At 38.9% G+C, this 19,043-nt stretch overlaps 1 long non-coding RNA gene across 1 annotated transcript; it reads left to right on the plus strand.

The window, feature by feature from the left end:
* Positions 1-1,551: 1,551 nt before the first annotated feature.
* Positions 1,552-17,321, plus strand: LOC139749379 (uncharacterized). The gene is made up of 2 exons (XR_011712957.1): positions 1,552-2,117; positions 7,478-17,321. It is a non-coding gene; the product is annotated as an uncharacterized lncRNA (long non-coding RNA).
* The last annotated feature ends 1,722 nt before the right edge of the window (positions 17,322-19,043 follow it).

Here is a 19,043-nt window from a genome sequence, read left to right on the forward strand (position 1 = left end):
TTGATATGAAAAACAAGTGTATGCAACTTTTATGGCTTTAGAAAAGGCATGTGATAAAGTGAATAGAAAAACTTTATGGTATATGTGGAAGACTTGAATACTACTATGAGCTTTTATCGTACATGTACATATACATATCAACATATACACATGTACATACATGTACACAGACATATACATGTATACACATGTACATATTCATACTTGCCTTCAATCCATTCCCAGTACCAACACGCCCCACAGGAAACAGCATCGCTTCTCACACTTCAGCGAGGTAGCACCAGGAAGACAGATGAAAAAGGTCACATTTATTCACACTCAGTCTCTAGCTGTCATGTGTAATGCATTGAAATCATAGCTCCCTCTCCACATCCAGGTCCCACAGACCTTTCCCTAGTTTACCATATATGTTTCACATGCCCTTGTTCATTCCATTGACAGCACATCAACCCCACATCATTCCAGTTCACTCTATTCCTTGCACACCTTTCACTCTCCAGTATGTTCAGGCCCCTTTCACTCAAAGTCTTTTTCACTCCATCCTTCCACTCCAATGTTTATGGTATAGTTACTTACAAAGCAGAAAACTATTGTAGTGCAAAAAAGAAGTGGAAACTTCAAACAAATTATGATGCAGAAAATGAGAATTATGTGAGTGGAGTGACTTTATATATGCATTTTTCTTAATGTAGAAATTTGGTACAACAAACCATAGATGTCAAAAAAATAGATGAAGGTGATTAGGTACCTCAATTTTACTGATAGCCACAAAAGTAAGCCTGCTGGTGATAAAACAAATGTAAATGTTAAACCGTTCATTAACAGTGTATCTAACGGCAGCGTTTGAGTCCCTAGGGAGGCTGCTTAGATTGATGGATTTCAGATTTCATGTATGAATGATTAACTTCAGAAACTTGCATTTAGATATTAGTTTAGAAATTCATACCTAAAAGACTTATTCGATGGTATTGTAATGATATGTGGAATGGTTGAAATTAAAGGTTTAAGTTAAAGTGACAAAGGTTTACATATATACAATACAGTACGTAAATCTTTTGTCTAGTCATCCATAAATGCCCTCTACATGTTCTTATGCATGCTCCCATCATCATCACATGTGTCTGTCCCTCATGTAACTCCTGATCTTCACCTTTTGGGCATGCAGGTCATACACAGTTCTAAAGGGGAGCACCATGCTTGGATGATAATGCTTTGGTAGAGTTGCCTTTTTCCATGTGCTCTTTGAATTTCAACTTTTGCTTCATTGAGAACACTGTAATCTTCTGCTTCTTTACTCCACTGTAGGTAGGAATTGCAGCCATACCAGTTGAGTTCCCTGAAGGAAAGTTGGCTGAGTACTTAGATGGCATTGCAGAGAAAGAATGGGTCATGCATAGCACAGTTACATAGTAATGTAACCACTCATTTGCAAGTCAACATTTCAATGTGTATGAAGAAAAGAAAATTTGCCTCATTTCAAATATTTCATATTATGAAATGAAATTTATTCATGTACTTCATCATAATCATTTTTCTCGATAAAAAATTTATTTCTTGTTTTTTATTATGGGTACCTCCTGTTTGGCATTTGCAAAAGTATAGTTTTTTTGTTTAAATTGCAAGAGATTGGATTCTTTCAATAAAAGTACATGATGAATGGAAGCATTGGATCCACAACTGGAGACTTGAATGATAAATACAGAGAATTTTCAGCACTTAATTGAAATCACAAATACTGTACATGTGACTAGTAAGGAAATGCTTCATGCATATGAAAGTTGTTATTTACTTACTGAATTACATTGTATTTTCCACTTACAGTGCATGGTCTGCAGGATAAATCTTTAACTACATATCATTAAAGGATGACAGGCCCCTTCCCAATTCAATTCTTTTTGTTGCAGGCACGTTTAAGACTGTCATCAGTAGCTCTTCAAAGATGGATGATGTCAGTGATTTGTTTGGTGGTAATGTGGCTGGCGATGAATCTTGTACTGTGGTTGAATTATGATCCATCGCTGATAGATATGGCCAATTTCTTCTTGCCCCTAGCCCTACTCCCGCTTTTGTCATCTGCATATGCTGAAGTTAATCAGGAAGGGCTTCGTCTTTTGAAGGTTGGTTAGAATTAGTAATTTATTAGCTTAGTATAAGTTGAAATTTGTTAACTCGCTAGCCGTCTGTCGTTTTTTATTGTTTGTTCATTTTTTGTGTGGCTTGTATATGATGATTATATTACAATGCAAGGGGGGCCTCATATATACAGTCATTTCATTTAATGACATTAGGCTTTAACTTTCTCAACTATTTAGGGAACAGATTCACTTTAAGTCATTAAGTTCTGCTTTGAAGTCACTAAAGTTGTGAAAGTGTGACATTGAAATTCATGATTTACTGCTGGAATTCCTCAGTCTTTAGTCAAAAATGCCTGACAGGTGATAAGAGTGGGCTTTGAACCAGCAAGAAATTATATGCTTTGAACTGTTTAAATGTTGATAAATGATCACTGGACTGTGGGAGAGCCCTTATTTCACTCCTCATGACTGAAAATCAGAATGTTGAACTAGCAAGAAATTATATGTTTTGAACTGTTTAAATGTTGATGAATAATCACTGGACTGTAGGAGAGCCCTTATCTCACTCCTCATGACTGAAAATCAGAATGTGTCTCAGGATTTCTAACCTATCAAAGAAGCTGTGGCTCTTTTAACCAAATATGATTTTATGATAGGCCAGTTTCTAAGTTTTTTGGTTGATGGCTGCTGGCCACATGCTCCTCCACCTCAACCCACTTCTATGAGCAAGAATGTAGATGATATTTGGTATCTTCATATTACTGTGTTTCTGCTGTGCTCTTATGATAAAGTAACATTTTTATATACATTTATATTGTATTGGATATCAACTACTTGTATCTTATGATAAAAAACATTCTTGAGTTAGGTCCCTTGGAACATAATTAACCTCTGTGCTATACAGGGCTTTGAAAGGAAAAAACAGATTAGCATCAGATCAATCATCTGATGCAAAATTGTTATTTCACCTTGTCACACTTTCCAGAAACCCAACCTAAACTTTAACTGAGTAACACCCCCCCCCCCTCTCTGTAGTACTGATTTTTTGAGTAATAAGTTTAAGGACACCACAGATATAACTTATATATTTAAAAGAAACACAAACCAGTGGACTATTGCACTAAGTTAAAGGGATACAGACCAGGAAGCACTAATTTTTATCCAACTACACTATAAGCTTCCTTGTCAGCACTATGCTCTTCTCCGTGCACATTGTGTGCTGAAGTTCCATGTTTCCACTTAAATTTGTGTAACCATCCTCTCAAATATTCAGTCACAGTCCAGCTTTAGTTTTCTATGAGAAACTTTGACCTTCTTGATAAATATCTCTCCAGAGATGCTTACATGTTCATTACGTCAGAGCTTAAACCACTTTAGAAGTGCACTGTCTAATTCCATACTCCTGTCACCTTTCAAAGTTTTCCAAAACTAAATTTTTTGGCTTTCATTTTCATTAAAAAACTGAATGTAAGAAATTAAGAGGACTGTTAATTAGCTCAGCTGCAGTGTAAACAGATTTTGGCACCTTGGCGCTGCCCTGGTGGCGAATCCACAAACTTATGATAGTAGATTCAAAATGTGTCAGACCACAGAGTGCCAGATTAGAGAAGTACAACCTGTAGAGAGAGTAATAATAACTTTCACTTAATCCTCAGGCACAACCATCTGTTTCCATGCTAAATTTCATAACTAATGGCAGCCGATTCAAAATGTGCCGGACCATAGAGTGCCAGATTAGAGAGGTACAACCTGTACGTAGTAATGATAGCTTTCACTAAATCCTTAGGCACAACCTTCTGTTTCCATGCTAAATTTCATATCTGATGCATCCAGCCTATTACACTTTCTCCAAATTTCAGCATTTCAGCTGTAATCTCATCCACTCCAGATGCCTGTCCTACCTCCCTTTTTGCTAAAGGCCCTTTTACTTATATTCTCTTCCTCTCACTTTTCCCCTCTTATTTCATCTGCCTCTTTCCTTTTGCACCTCATTTTAGTATAGTTTCGTATTTTCCTAAACTTTTCGCTCAACTTTCTTCCACAGTCTTTATCTACCCTTTCTTTGCTTAACTTCCATTGGTACATTCCTTTCAAGCAAATTACCAATATGCCTTTTTCCTCTCTTCCATAGCATTTCTAATATTTTCTGTCTTCTATGCATTTCTCTTTTTATTCTTATGTCCCATGACCTTGTACCAACTACTAATTCTACAACCTTTAATAGTTTTTCTCTAAACATTTTAAACACCTCATTCACACGATTGCATCCTTACATGTACTGTACTTCCATCTAAACTTCTGGTTTAGATGTTGCATTCTTTCAGATTCATCCTCTCCCTTACCAACACTTTTACCTCTCCATCCTTTCTCCACTTTTTTCTGTTATTCTCATTTACCCTAGAGGCTCTCCATTTACTACCTATCTTGCCTATTTTATCACAACCTACCTTCGCATTCATATAATCCATTACAACCGTTTCATTCTCAAAACCATTTATACAGTCATTCAAATGTCTCCAGAAACTCTTCATTTCATTCTTATTTCACACAGTCTATATGCTCACAGGCACATAAACACATACTCATGCATGCTTCACAATTCCAGTCTTTCCTTTCACCCACATTATTGTTGACCCATTCCATCCATGCTCTGTAACACCCTCCCACACTCTGTGATAGAATTGCACAACCTTCTTTCCCTCTTCCCTGATAAAATTCATTCTTGTCCATAACACTACTCCTTCCGTGCACTCCCATACCTTGCATTCATTTCCATTTTCACTCCATATGCCCTGTCTAAGGATATGGGTTTCCCCAGTCCCCAACACATCTAAACTATAACTTCTAAATTTCTTCACAAGCTCCCTCCTTTTGCTCTCACCAGTCATCCCATTTACATTCAGCACTGTCACCTTCAATTGCCTGTCCCTTTTACTCTGGCATGATTGGTAGACTCTAGTGCTGCTTCATGGCCTTCTGTGCCTCACTCCAGCACAGTGTTTCCCAGAGGCAGCAGAGCTCTCAAACACCTTAAGTGTTTATCTGTATTTAAAGAGGAAAACTACTGTTACTATTGTCCTGATGGAGTTAGGCAATGCCTCTTTCTTCAGTTTCACCCATAAGGGTGTACAGCAAGATTACCACGAGAAGGCAGGGTCAAACTCAGATACTCTAGAAAACTAGAGTATCCCCTTGAGGTACTGAAATTCAAAACTTTTCCCAATTTTGAGCCTACCACATCAGCAGCACCTCCTAACCTCATTAGATATGATAATGCCACTGCACAGGAGCCAGATATCTGTTAAGGAGCAGCAAATCAGTCTAAGGTACTCGGAGGGGAAAATTTATAGAGGATGATATAAGGATGTATGAGCAGCTGAATAGCAAGTTCAAAAGTGTTTTCACACAGGAGGACACTAAAGCAACAACGCCAGTGAGATGGAATGGGGAGGAGGTTATGGGAATTGTTGAAATATCCAGAAAAGTTTTTAACAAAATTGTCAAAGGACTGGACTCATATAATGCCTATGGTCCTGATGTAATTTCATGATATTATACTTGATAAACCTCTTGCATTACTGTGTAAGACGTCACTGGAGAGAGGCATAGGGTCAAGGGAATGAGAAAGGGCAAATGTCATACCTACAAATAAAAAAAGAGATTGGAAACAGGCATTGAACCACATACAGACTGGTCTCATAAACAAGTGTTATGTGTAAGATTCTGGAAAAGGTTATAAGAAAGCAAGGGGATGGCTTTCTACAGGTGAGAAATTTTGTGAGTGACAGCAAGATTTTTAGGGAAAGGTAATGTGTAACCAACCCCTTAGAGTTTTCCAAGAGAGTGAACTCGGTCCTGAAGAAAAGGGAAGGCTGGGTGGACTGTCTGTGTCTGGACAGCTAAAATGCATTACATACTCCACCACACAGGAGGCTGATTAAGAAGCTGGATCATCAAGCAGGAATGAAGGGAAAACTCTTACAGATTACCCCAGTGGTTAGGAACAAAGGACGAATGTCAGAGGAGCCTTTTCTAATTGGGTTGAGGTGACCAGTGGGGTGCCAAAGGATTCAATTCTTGGACCATTACTCTCCTTGTTCTGTATAAATGATTTGTCTGAGAGTATGGAATCCTACCTGAATATGTTTGCATATGATGCAAAGGTCATGAGGAAAGTGAAAAGTGAGGTATATTGCATCAACTTACAAGGAGACCAAACAGATTCTAAAGTTTGTCTGAAATGTGGTCGATGAAATTCCCCCCAAGCAGGTGTAAAGTAATAAGGATGGGACTAAGCAAAAGATGGCCTCAGAATGATTACTATCTAGCAGGAAATAAGCTTCAGAATTCTCTGTGTGAAAGGGAAAGTGGGAGTAGATACCATTCCTAACCTGTCACCAGACTTGCATTTTAGGAGAATAGGTAGGAAGGCAAATTGTCTGCTGGTAAATGTTAGAATAGCTTTCAATTATTTGGATAAGAAAATATTAGCAAGTTATTGATATCCTAAATGAGGCTAAAACTAAAATATGCTTTTTGGGTTTTGTCACCATACCTAAAGAAACAAAAGAAATAGAGAAGGTTCAGAGGAGGGTAACAAAGATGGTACCAGCATTAAGAGGGTTAAGCTACAGAGAAAGGCTGGAGGCTTTAAATTCACCAACCTAAGAAAACAGAAGACTAAGAGGTGACCTGATTACATCCTTTAAGTTTTAACTTCAGAGATTTATGAAGTGGACGGTGGAAAAGTCTATGATAAATGTAGGGATGGAGGAACCTGGTGACATAATATGAAATTGAGTAAGTATGAGAGTGATACCATGATAGATAGAACAGTTTGACTGAGGTCTTGGTCATTGCAGACATCATACATAAATTTAGGATGTATGATAGTAGAGAGTGTTCAAGAAATAGGCCCCCAAGTGTAAAACTCCCTCCCAGTAGAGTATAAATAGGTCATTACTGATAGGCGATTAGGTAATTACTCCATCTAATAATTGTTGGCAAAGAGACAACACACCCAGTCCTTTGGGGAGCCACCATCAAACCTCCCAGTCAAAAAAGTCACCCATTAACATTGGTATATTTCTGCTATAAAATTTGGATGCAAGAAGAGGTTAGATTAAATTTTGTTGATTTTTAGAGTAATTACACCAATTTTCCCCAGATTTCTCTGATCTTCATACCCCTCTCCAGTATCACATAAAGTTTTTATTATCATCGAGCAAGAAACATTTTCCAATTTATGCCCCCCTGATCTTTTATCACCTTTAATGTGCAGAGTCAATAACTATGCTTCTTCAAGGTCCATAAGTCCTTCTTTGGTGTCTCTAAGCTTCTTATTTATCAGTTATTCTCCTAGCTTTACAACACATATTTCATATACTTTTTTCTGTACCCAGTTCATATGTCCACTGGAGGAGAGACTACAGCTGTTATATGTACTACAAAAGTCTCCACTACAGATGACAGTGTATGGCTTTACTGTTTCATACTCAACCATCACCACTGCTGCGTTTGGCATCCTCCTTGCATTTGCCTCCAAGGTTCTCATTCAGGAAATATCTGGCCAAACCACTGGAAGGACATAATATTAAGGGTAAATGATTGACTGTGATGATTTGAAGTTTTTTCTTATAAAGAAATGTGTAGTCCAGTCTCTCTATTAGGAATGAGTGAAATTATGATCCTTATGCCTTATTCTTCTAAGGAGAATTCTTTACATCAGGGAAAGCAGTTTCTTTTCCTGTCATTGCCTTTTGAGGGATGAGATTGTAATCTCATATTTTTTGTTTTTAAGCACAATTGTTTTATCCTCTATTTTTATTCTTTTATACTTGTAATGATTGTTGATATTCACATATTTATCAATACCTTTTGACTCAGTTTTAAATCCATACCACTTAATAAATACTCTGTACATGCAATGAGTAGGTCTATACCATTTATGTTCAGTATGATCAAAGGAAACTCCATTTAGAAGGCCAAGTAGTGCTCCAGATTCTCACTGGCAGCAACACAAACACCAGGAGTAATCATATTCCTTTTACTATACCAGACTGACTTGTCTCTAATTTTTCAAGAAATGTATGACATGACACAAGGACATTCATTTTCTTTTACAGCACTTTGTCTGTTTTCTTGGAATTAAAGACCAACCAAGACTTCGACTTGAGCATCGGACTCATTTGTTTGGTTTTGTGAAATGTATTGTTAAAAAACGTAGAAAGGCTTATGCCATCTTTATCACCTTGTTTTCAAATGTGATACTTGCTTCATTGCAGACAGCTAGTGAATCCAGCATGGCTTATTAACAAACTAGCCCTTCTAGTCAGTAGCCACCTTTTTAGCTTCATCAGGGCACAACTATTTAGGTTCTTGGACAGAATTCTCTAAACCACTCTTGTAGTAGGTATTAAGTTTAACATTCTCATAAATTTGGTATAGTCTGTGGATGATCTTAAGAAATTGGATATCCAAGTGTAACTTGAACACTATTTTTCTGTTCATTCTTGTTATCGTTAGCCTCATGTCTATATCATCCTTCGTAAATGTATATCAATGAAATTATTTTAGATAAAACAGCATTTGATAATTCAACTGTCAAGTAGAGGTTAACAGAAAACTTAGTGGGATTGATTACTACATAAATCAGATGATTATATTATTGTCTCCTTGAAGATAAATAATTTAAGTTTCCTGCACTGCCTACCCTTTAATTTTTTATCACATTTTTTTAACCTTTTCAGTGCACAACTGATTTTATCAGTCTCCACTTGTATGAAATATAATAGCAAAATTTTTAAAGAAAAGATGCACAAAATTCATAAAAAACATTTGAATATGACAACTATTCCTAGTTCTTGAAAAACAGTGCTTGCCAGATTGACCATTCCACTGTATGCATGTTATGTAGATTTATATTTAGTAACTTTGTTACTATGCCCAGGTGCATATGCACCTGGGCATGAGAAGAAAGATCATGAGAGGCAAGTGTTTTGGGAGCAGCTGAATGTGTTAATGGTTTTGATGCACAAGACTGGGTTATAGTGATGGGAGATTTGAATGCGAAGGTGAGTAATGTGGCAGTTGAGGGAATAATTGGTATACATGGGGTGTTCAGTGTTGTAAATGGAAATGGTGAAGAGCTTGTAGATTTATGTGCTGAAAAAGGACTGGTGATTGGGAATACCTGGTTTAAAAAGAGAGATATACATAAGTATACGTATGTAAGTAGAGAGATGGCCAGAGAGCGTTATTGGATTATGTGTTAATTGATGGGCACGCAAGAGAGAGACTTTTGGATGTTAACGTGCTAAGAGGTGCAACTGGAGGGATGTCTGATCATTATCTTGTGGAGGCGAAGGTGAAGATTTGTAGAGGTTTTCAGAAAAGAAGAGAGAATGTTGGGGTGAAGAGAGTGGTGAAAGTAAGTGAGCTTGGGAAGGAGACTTGTGTGAGGAAGTACCAGGAGAGACTGAGTACAGAATTGAAAAAGGTAAGAACAAAGGAGGTAAGGGGAGTGGGGGAGGAATGGGATGCATTTAGGGAAGCAGTGATGGCTTGCGCAAAAGATGCTTGTGGCATGAGAAGCTTGGGAGGTTGGCAGATTAGAAAGGGTAGTGAGTGGTGGGATGAAGAAGTAAGATTATTAGTGAAAGAGAGGAGAGAGCATTTGGACGATTTTTGCAGGGAAATAATGCAAATGAGTGGGAGATGTATAAAAGAAAGAGGCAGGAGGTCAAGAGAAAGGTGCAAGAGGTGAAAAAGAGGGCAAATGAGAGTTGGGGTGAGAGAGTATCATTAAATTTTAGGGAGAATAAAAAGATGTTTTGGAAGGAGGTAAATAAAGTGTGTAAGAACTTCAGTGGGAACTTCAGTGAAGGGGGCTAATGGGGAGGTGATAACAAGTAGTGGTGATGTGAGAAGGAGATGGAGTGAGTATTTTGAAGGTTTGTTGAATGTGTTTGATGATAGAGTGGCAGATATAGGGTGTTTTGGTCGAGGTGGTGTGCAAAGTGAGAGGGTTAGGGAAAATGATTTAGTAAACAGAGAAGAGGTAGTAAAAGCTTTGCGGAAGATGAAAGCTGGCAAGGCAGCGGGTTTGGATGGCATTGCAGTGGGATTTATTAAAAAAGGGGGTGACTGCATTGTTGACTGGTTGGTAAGGTATGTATGTATGTATGTATGTATGTATGTATGTATGTATGATTCATGGTGAGGTGCCTGAGGATTGGCGGAATGCTTGCATAGTGACATTGTACAAAGGCAAAGGGGACATAGGTGAGTGCTCAAATTACAGAGGTATAAGTTTGTTGAGTATTCCTGGGAAATTATATGGAAGGGTATTGATTGAGAGGGTGAAGGCATGTACAGAGCATCAGATTGGGGAAGAGCAGTGTGGTTTTAGAAGTGGTAGAGGATGTGTGGATCAGGTGTTTGCTTTGAGGAATGTATGTGAGAAATACTTTGAAAAGCAGCTGGATTTGTATGTAGCATTTATGGATCTGGAGAAGGCATATGATAGAGGTGATAGAGATGCTCTGTGGAAGGTATTAAGAATATATGGTGTGGGAGGCAAGTTGTTAGAAGCAGTGAAAAGTTTTATCGAGGATGTAAGGCATGTGTACATGTAGGAAGAGAGGAAAGTGATTGGTTCTCAGTGAATGTAGGTTTGTGGCAGGGGTGTGTTATGTCTCCATGGTTGTTTAATTTGTTTATGGATGGGGTTTTTAGGGAGGTGAATGCAAGAGTTTTGGAAAGAGGGGCAAGTATGCAGTCTGTTGTGGATGAGAGAGCTTAGGAAGTGAGTCAGTTGTTGATGATACAGCACTTGTGGCTGATTCATGTGAGAAACTGCAGAAGCTGGTGACTGAGTTTGGTAAAGTGTGTGAAAGAAGAAAGTTGAAAGTAAATGTGAAAAAGAGCAAGGTTATTAGGTACAGTAGGGTTGAGTGTCAAGTCAATTGGGAGGTAAGTTTGAATAGAGAAAAACTGGAAGTGAAGTGTTTTAGATATCTGGGAGTGGCTGTGGCAGCGGATGGAAAATTCTGGGAGCCTTGAAGAATGTGTGGAAGTTAAGAACATTATCTCGGAAAGCAAAAATAGATATGTTTGAAGGAATAGTGGTTCCATCAATGTTGTATGGTTACCACGCATGGGCTATGGATAGAGTTGTGCGCAGGAGGGTGGATGTGCTGGAAATGAGATGTTTGAGGACAATATGTGGTGTGAGGTGGTTTGATCGAGTAAGTAATAATAGAGTAAGAGAGATGTGTGGTAATAAAAAGAGTGTGGTTGAGAGAGCAGAAGAGGGTGTTTTGAAATGGCTTGGTCACATGGAGAGAATGAGTGAGGAAAGATTGACAAAGAGGATTTATGTGTCAGAGGTGGAGGGAATGAGAAGTGGGAGACCAAATTGGAGGTGGAAAGATGGAGTGAAAAAGATTTTGAGTGATCGGGGCCTGAACATGCAGGAGGGTGAAAGGCGTGCAAGGAATAGACTGAATTGGAATGATGTGGTATACTGGGGTCAACGTGCTGTCAATGGATTGAATCAGGGCATGTGAAGCATCTGGGGTAAACCATGGAAAGTTTGTGGGGCCTGGATGTGGAAAGGGAGCTGTGGTTTCAGTGCATTATTACATGACGGCTAGAGACTGAGTGTGAATGAATGGGGCCTTTTTTGTCTTTTCCTTGTGCTACCTCGCACACGAGGGGGGAGGGGGTTGTTATTTCATGTGTGGCGAGGTGGCGATGGGAATGAATAAAGGCAGACAGTATGAATTATGTACATGTGTATATATATATATATGTCTGTGTGTGTATATATATGTATATGTTGAGATGTATAGGTATGTATATTTGCGTGTGTGGACGTGTATGTATATGTGGGTGGGTTGGGCCATTCTTTCGTCTGTTTCCTTGCGCTAACGCGGGAGACAGCGACAAAGCTAAATAAATAAATATAAATAACTTTATTATTTATATAGTTAGATGAATATGAATGATCAAAATCATTATGTTTTTTTTATTATGAACAGAGAGTTAAGCATTTGTAATTTAGGGAAAAATACATTATTTACCAGATGCCCAGTCCTGAATAAGGGCAAGTCCTTAGAAAAGAGCACAATCATCCAGCATGGTCACCAGTAGGTCACAATCCTCCAGGCAGCTACAATTACTCATTCTTTATATGGGTTGCCATTTATGGCTATCCAATAGAGCCTGCTTTGTGCATACATGTAAACTTGTGACGGGGAAAGTGTGTATACTGATGCTCATGCTGTAGCTTTCTGTTATGTAACTGTAGATTAATGTCCAAAGCATCAAAAGGTTAATGGGCTGAACCATCTTCCTTATGGGAATAAACTGATTTATTCCTCTGGCTCTCCATCCTCCCTTCATGGATGATTTTTTTTTTGTGGTATACAGTTACTAGATTCTGTTTGTAGGATGATTTTCATTATATCTTTGAGCATGAAAGTTATTTCCTTTTCATAGTATGCTTCATTATAGTAAATTTCACCATAAACAGAAGTTGTCAGTATGTTGTTAGGATTATAGTAACACTTTCCATGCCCCTAAACTTCCTTACATTTTAAGACCTATCACATTAACTATAAAGTCATTAGGTTATTAGATACCCTGAGAGTCTGCATGTTTCATAGTGAATAATGTAAAGTTTTTAATTAGTAGGCATTAAAACATTTCATAAATGTTTCCATTGTACATGTTTTTATTTTTTAGCATTTTTTTTTTTTTTTTTCAATTTATAAGTCCCATGGTCTTTCAATATAGTATTCTTCTAAATACTATTTAGTCTACCTTATCTCTGATGCCCATTTCTTCTAGGTACTCCCTAAATGGGGTGGCTATGGCAAAAGAGCCACCATAACTGGTGAATTCCAGTTCTGCTTCTTAGCCTTTAGTGCCTCATCCTTAATAGGCCACTGGGAGAGGGCAGCTGTAGTGCAGCATTTTCAGAGGCCCTACATAATGTTCCTAATGACTTCATCCATCTAATGTTCCAACTTACTACTTGTACCTAATGCTTTTAACTATTGTTTCTACCTAAGGCTCCTACCTAATGTTCCTACATACTTCTGTATATTGATCTTACCATTTTGCCAAAAGGCAGGGCTAGCCCAAAGCACTCACCACAGAGTGAGTTATGTTATCAAGTGTTATATATGACAAGGAGAGATTATATGTTTGTAGACAGAGTGCCAGCGGTCCACATGTGGATGAGGCAGAAAGAACATGTACCTCTTTTCTAATCCTCTGTCCAAATTATAAAAAAGCAGAAGTGGCAATGAAGTTCACTAGTTATGGAGACTCTATTGCCTTGGCCATCCCTTTAAGGAAGTTCCAGTTGGGAAACGTTTAAATTTGATTAACTAGGAATAGTTTTTAAGAGAAAATTATAATTAACATATAGTTGATATACCAGAACCTGTAATGTTCACATGCAAATCACTTTAAACATTTTTACCATTGCATACCCAAGAATCAAATACGAGATGCTGAGAATAGTAGGTGGACAGCATACTACTGGATCACCAATAGAACAAAATCTATTTCTCCTGAGCTGCTATGCTACCGCACTTGGATTCCTGCCCAAGGGATTTTATGATAATAAGTGCCCAAAAATTGTTTGTTCTGCATAACTGTAGTAACCTGGAAGAAAAGCTTCAAGAAGGATTTATGTGAAATTAATGCAGAGCTCAAAACCTTGACTACAGAAAACTTAATACAAAGGGAAGAGATACAGAGTTTGAAAATGGCACTCCATGGCCTTATCCTCATTATCTTCCCTCCTGAGCTGCTGTGCTACCACACTCGGATTCCTGCCCAAGGGATTTATTGACAATAAGTGGACAAAGATTGTCTGTTCTGCATAACTTTAGTAACCTGGAAGAAAAGCTTCAGCAAAGTGATTTAAGTGAAATGAATGCAGAGCTGAAAGCCTTGACTACAGAAAATTTGATACAAAGGGAAGAGATACATACAGTGTTTGAAAATGGCACTCCATGACCTTATCTTCATTATCTTCCCTCCACCAGTGCCTGCTTCCCTGTCATTCTGGTCCACCCATTCCTACACAAAGTCTTCTTCCATATACATTCAGTGCCCTCTACCTGCCCAAACTCACCCCTGGGGGTATCCTCCCCCCCCACAGACTATGGCCCCTCCTGAACCTCATCAAGTTCACCCTACCCCTGCCACTTCCTCTCACCCTCACTTAAACTTGCTCCCAGTCCTGTCCCTCCTTTATAGCCCTCCCACACCCAAGTTCCATAACCTCATCCTTCCTCATGGGACCACTTCCCACCTCCATCGACCATACCCATGAGCAGTCAATTTGCAGTATTCGGCTACTTGCAAGAAAAGAGCAAAGAGGACTGTTCGGTGATTATAGGCAACTCGCTGGGCAGAAATCTGGGTAAACACTTGATGGGGAATTATAGAGCTAAGAGAACAGTCCATGCCTAACCGAGTGCCAGAATTTCCCACATTAGACAGAAGGCTTAAGACAATAAAGTATCAACTAAAAGGTGGTGAATGTTGGGAGCATTGACATTTACCATAAGAATTCAGATTCAGAAGATGTCATAGAAAAATTTGAGCAGATTGGCACCCTGAAAGATAGGTTGGATAATGTTGCTATAGTTGGTGCTTCCCCATGACTTAATGAAGGTAACTATGCCCTAGGTAGAGCACTAGGTGTGGATGAGAGGCTGAAATGCTTGTGCACAGTTGCTAACATTGGCTTTTAAGATCTTTGGCTGAGTTCATAAAAGACGAGGAACTATACAACAGAGATGGCATTTACCTCAACAATAAAGGGGCAGAACTCCTGGATGTGTGAATAAAAGATCAGATTATCTTACAGCTACAAGGAAATTTTTTTTTTTTTTTGAGACCAGGTAGAGGTCGGGTCATATTACTTGTCGCACGAGGGAGGTCAGATCGAATCTCCTCCCCATCCTGCCAAACAGCAATATCAGGAATGCAGCTTATGGGTGGCTCATTGCACCTAGAACCAAAAATAGGTGGTCACCAAATCACCCCAAAAAATTAAATGGATATTACATGAAAATAAGAGCCATCTGAAACAAAATAGCTGAATTGCATTGATTGGTAAACAGTGAACATGTTGATATCTGCACTGTTTGTAAGATCTTACCTAAACCCCTTTGAAATTCAGACAACATCTGCTGCTGTTGAACATAAATGCCATCAGTAGACCTCCTTGTCAATCAGCAGATGTAGACACTGTCATGTACAAGAGTCTACAAAGATCAGTACTGGATAGACTTGGTCATTCTTGGAGATTTAAGTCTTCCAGAAATCAACTGGCAAACAATCTAGACTTATCAACTTTATCAAAGACAAATTTCTATGCCAAACTGTGTTTGAGCTGACGAGGGAAGCTAATATCCTTGATTTAGTTCTTGTATCCCAGGAATACTTAGTAACTAATACCCATTTTGGAGAACATGTAGGCACTTGTCACCATAATATGGTTAGGTTCGACATAAATATCAACTCTTAGGTGCACAATGGTAATGGTGTTTAGATTTATTTGCAAGTAAACATTGTATGTTCTCAGACATTACCGAGATGCCCATAATTCAATTTGCAGGCCTAGAGTAAGTGGGCAGTAATCCTAGAGATGTAGTTTAGGTTGTCCAGTAGTGCACTGTCCACCTACTGTTCTTGGTAAAATTGCATGCTAGTTTAATGACAAATAAGAACATCATCAGCCACTGGGAAGCTTGTTTATATGTCACTCTTCATCAGTTGGCTCCATTAAGCTACAGCTTTCCTCATTGCCATTTTTTTTCATATTTATTATACTTTGTTGCTGTCTCCCGCATTAGCGAGGTAGCGCAAGGAAACAGACGAAAGAATGGCCCAACCCACCCACATACACATGTATATACATAAACGCCCACACACGCACATATACATACCTATAAATTTCAACGTATACATACACAGACATATACATATATACACATGCACATATTCATACTTGCTGCCTTCATCCATCCCTGTCACCATCCTGCCACACATGAAATGGCACCCCCCCTCCTCCCATGTGTGTGCGAGGTAGCGCTAGGTAAAGACAACAAATGCCACATTTGTTCACTCTCAGTCTCTAGTTGTCATGTGTAATGCACCAAAACAACAGCTCCCTTTCCACATCCTGGCCCCACAAAACTTTCCATGGTTTACCCCAGACACTTCACATGCTTTGGTTCTATCCATTGACAGATGTCAACCCCAGTATACCACATCGTTCAAATTCACTTTATTCCTTGCACACCTTTCACCCTCCTGTATGTTCAGGCCCAGATCATTCAAAATCTTTTTCACTCCATCCTTCCACCTCCAATTTGGTCTCCCACTTCTCCACATTCCCTCCACCGCTGACACATATATCCTCTTTGTCAATCTTTCTTCACTCATTCTTTCCATGTGAATATTATGTTTAATTGTATGCTAGTGTAATGATAAATAAGAATATCATCAGCCACTGGGAAGCTTGTTTGTATGTCACTTTTTAACAGTTGGCTCCATTAAGCTGTAACTTTCCTCTGTGATGTATTATGTTTAATTTCTTAAAAACTTAAATGTTGTAAGGTAGAAGGGCAGTAAGACTTTTCCAAGGAATTTGCCATCCCTGCCCTTTGCCAGCTTGTGACACCAGTTTAGTAAAACGAATGTCCACAAAATATGTGTGCATGAATGCACTTGATCCACCCCATGAAAATAAGAACAAAGTTTAATGAAGCTAGAACAGATTGGTGTAACATGTTTGTTTATAGTTTCTACGTGAACATCACATTTGAGAACCATACTCCTGAGATATTGGATATTTGGTTCCTAAATCATTTCCTTTCGTACTTGATGTGAATGTATCCATTACATTCAGAATGATCATTCCTCATGAGTGTGACAAGCAGTTTCCATTAAACATAATGCCGCTGTAATAAATAGCCTGATATATTATGATCTGGCATTGTTTTTATTATGTTGCATGGAGTGGTGAGGGTGAGTCTATGGCAATGTAGAGTTCTGACTGATGATTTTATATGACACCTTATTTTGTATGAAAAATGTATTACCCTAATAGATGTTTGTAAACACACCTAAGCAGAACTGTACTCTGACTTTTGATATTGTAGTAATCAAGCCAAAGTAATCCAAATAAACTTGTAAAGAGATATGTACAAAGGTCCCTTTCTAGCTGCAAGGGTTACATTTCTGGAAAACCCCAATGTTGGAAAAACTGCAGTTGGAGAGGTAGCCTTATGAGAAATAGAAGGTCATGAGGAGTGACCCTTGAGAAACATACTGTAATCCTATTATTAGTTTTTATTATATTATTTTGCTCTGTCGCTGTCTCCCGTGTTTGCGAGGTAGCGCAAGGAAACAGACGAAAGAAATGGCCCAACCCACCCCCATACACATGTATATACATACACGTCCACACACGCAAATATACGTACCTATACATCTCAGTGTACACATATATATACACACACAGACATAATACATGTATACACATGTACATAATTCATACTGTCTGCCTTTATTTATTCCCATCGCCACTTTGCCACACATGGAATAACATCCCCCTCCCCCCTCGTGTGTGCGAGTTAGCGCTAGGAAAAGATAACAAAGGCCCCATTCGTTCACACTCAGTCTCTAGCTGTCATGTAATAATGCCCGAAACCACAGCTCCCTTTCCACATCCAGGCCCCACAGAACTTTCCATGGTTTACCCCAGACGCTTCACATGCCCTGATTCAATCCATTGACAGCACGTCAACCCCGGTATACCACATCAATCCAATTCACTCTATTCCTTGCCCGCCTTTCACCCTCCTGCATGTTCAGGCCCCGATCACTCAAAATCTTTTTCACTCCATCTTTCCACCCCTAATTTGGTCTCCCACTTCTCCTCATTCCCTCCACCTCCGACACATATATCCACTTGGTCAATCTTTCCTCACTCATTCTCTCCATGTGCCCAAACCATTTCAAAACACCCTCTTCTGCTCTCTCAACCACGCTCTTTTTATTTCCCTACATCTCTCTTACCCTTACATTACTTAATCAAACCACCTCACACCACATATTGTCCTCAAACATATTTCCAGCACATCCACCCTCCTGCGCACAACTCTATCCATAGCCCACGCCTCGCAACCGTACAGCATCATTGGAATCAAGAGAAAGATGCAAGAGGTGAAAAAGAGGGCAAATGAGAGTTGGAGTGAGAGAGTATCATTAAATTTTAGGGAGAATAAAAGATGTTTTGGAGGGAGGTAAATAAAGTGCCTAAGACAAGAGAACAAATGGGAACATTGGTGAAGGGGGCTAATGGGGAGTTAATAACAAGTAGTGGTAATGTGAGGAGGAGATGGAGTAAGTATGTTGAATGTGTTAGATAATAGAGTGGCAGATATAGGATGTTTTGGTCGAAGTGGTGAGCGAAGTGAAAGGGTTAGGGAGAATGATTTGGTAAACAGAGAAGAGGTAGTAAAAGCTTTGCGGAAGATGAAATCTGTCAAGACAGCGGATTTAGATGGTATTGCAGTGGAATTTATTAAAAAGGGGGTGACTGTGTTGTTGACTGGTTAGTAAGGATATTTAATGTATGCATGACTCATGGTGAGGTGCCTGAGGATTGTACAAAGGCAAAGGGGATAAAGGTGAGTGCTCAAATTACAGAGGTATAAGTTTGTTGAGTATTCCTGGTAAATTAAATGGGAGGGTATTGACTGAAAGGGTAAAGGCATGTACAGAGCATCAGATTGGGGAAAAGCAGTGTGGTTTCAGAAGTGGTAGAGGATGTGTGGATCAGGTATTTGCTATGAAGAATGTATGTGAGAAATACTTAGAAAAGCATCTGGATTTGTATGTAGCATTTATGGATCTGGAGAAGGCATA

Source organism: Panulirus ornatus, chromosome 1 (assembly GCF_036320965.1).
Source record: "Panulirus ornatus isolate Po-2019 chromosome 1, ASM3632096v1, whole genome shotgun sequence".
NCBI classification, from domain to species: Eukaryota; Metazoa; Arthropoda; class Malacostraca; order Decapoda; family Palinuridae; genus Panulirus; species Panulirus ornatus.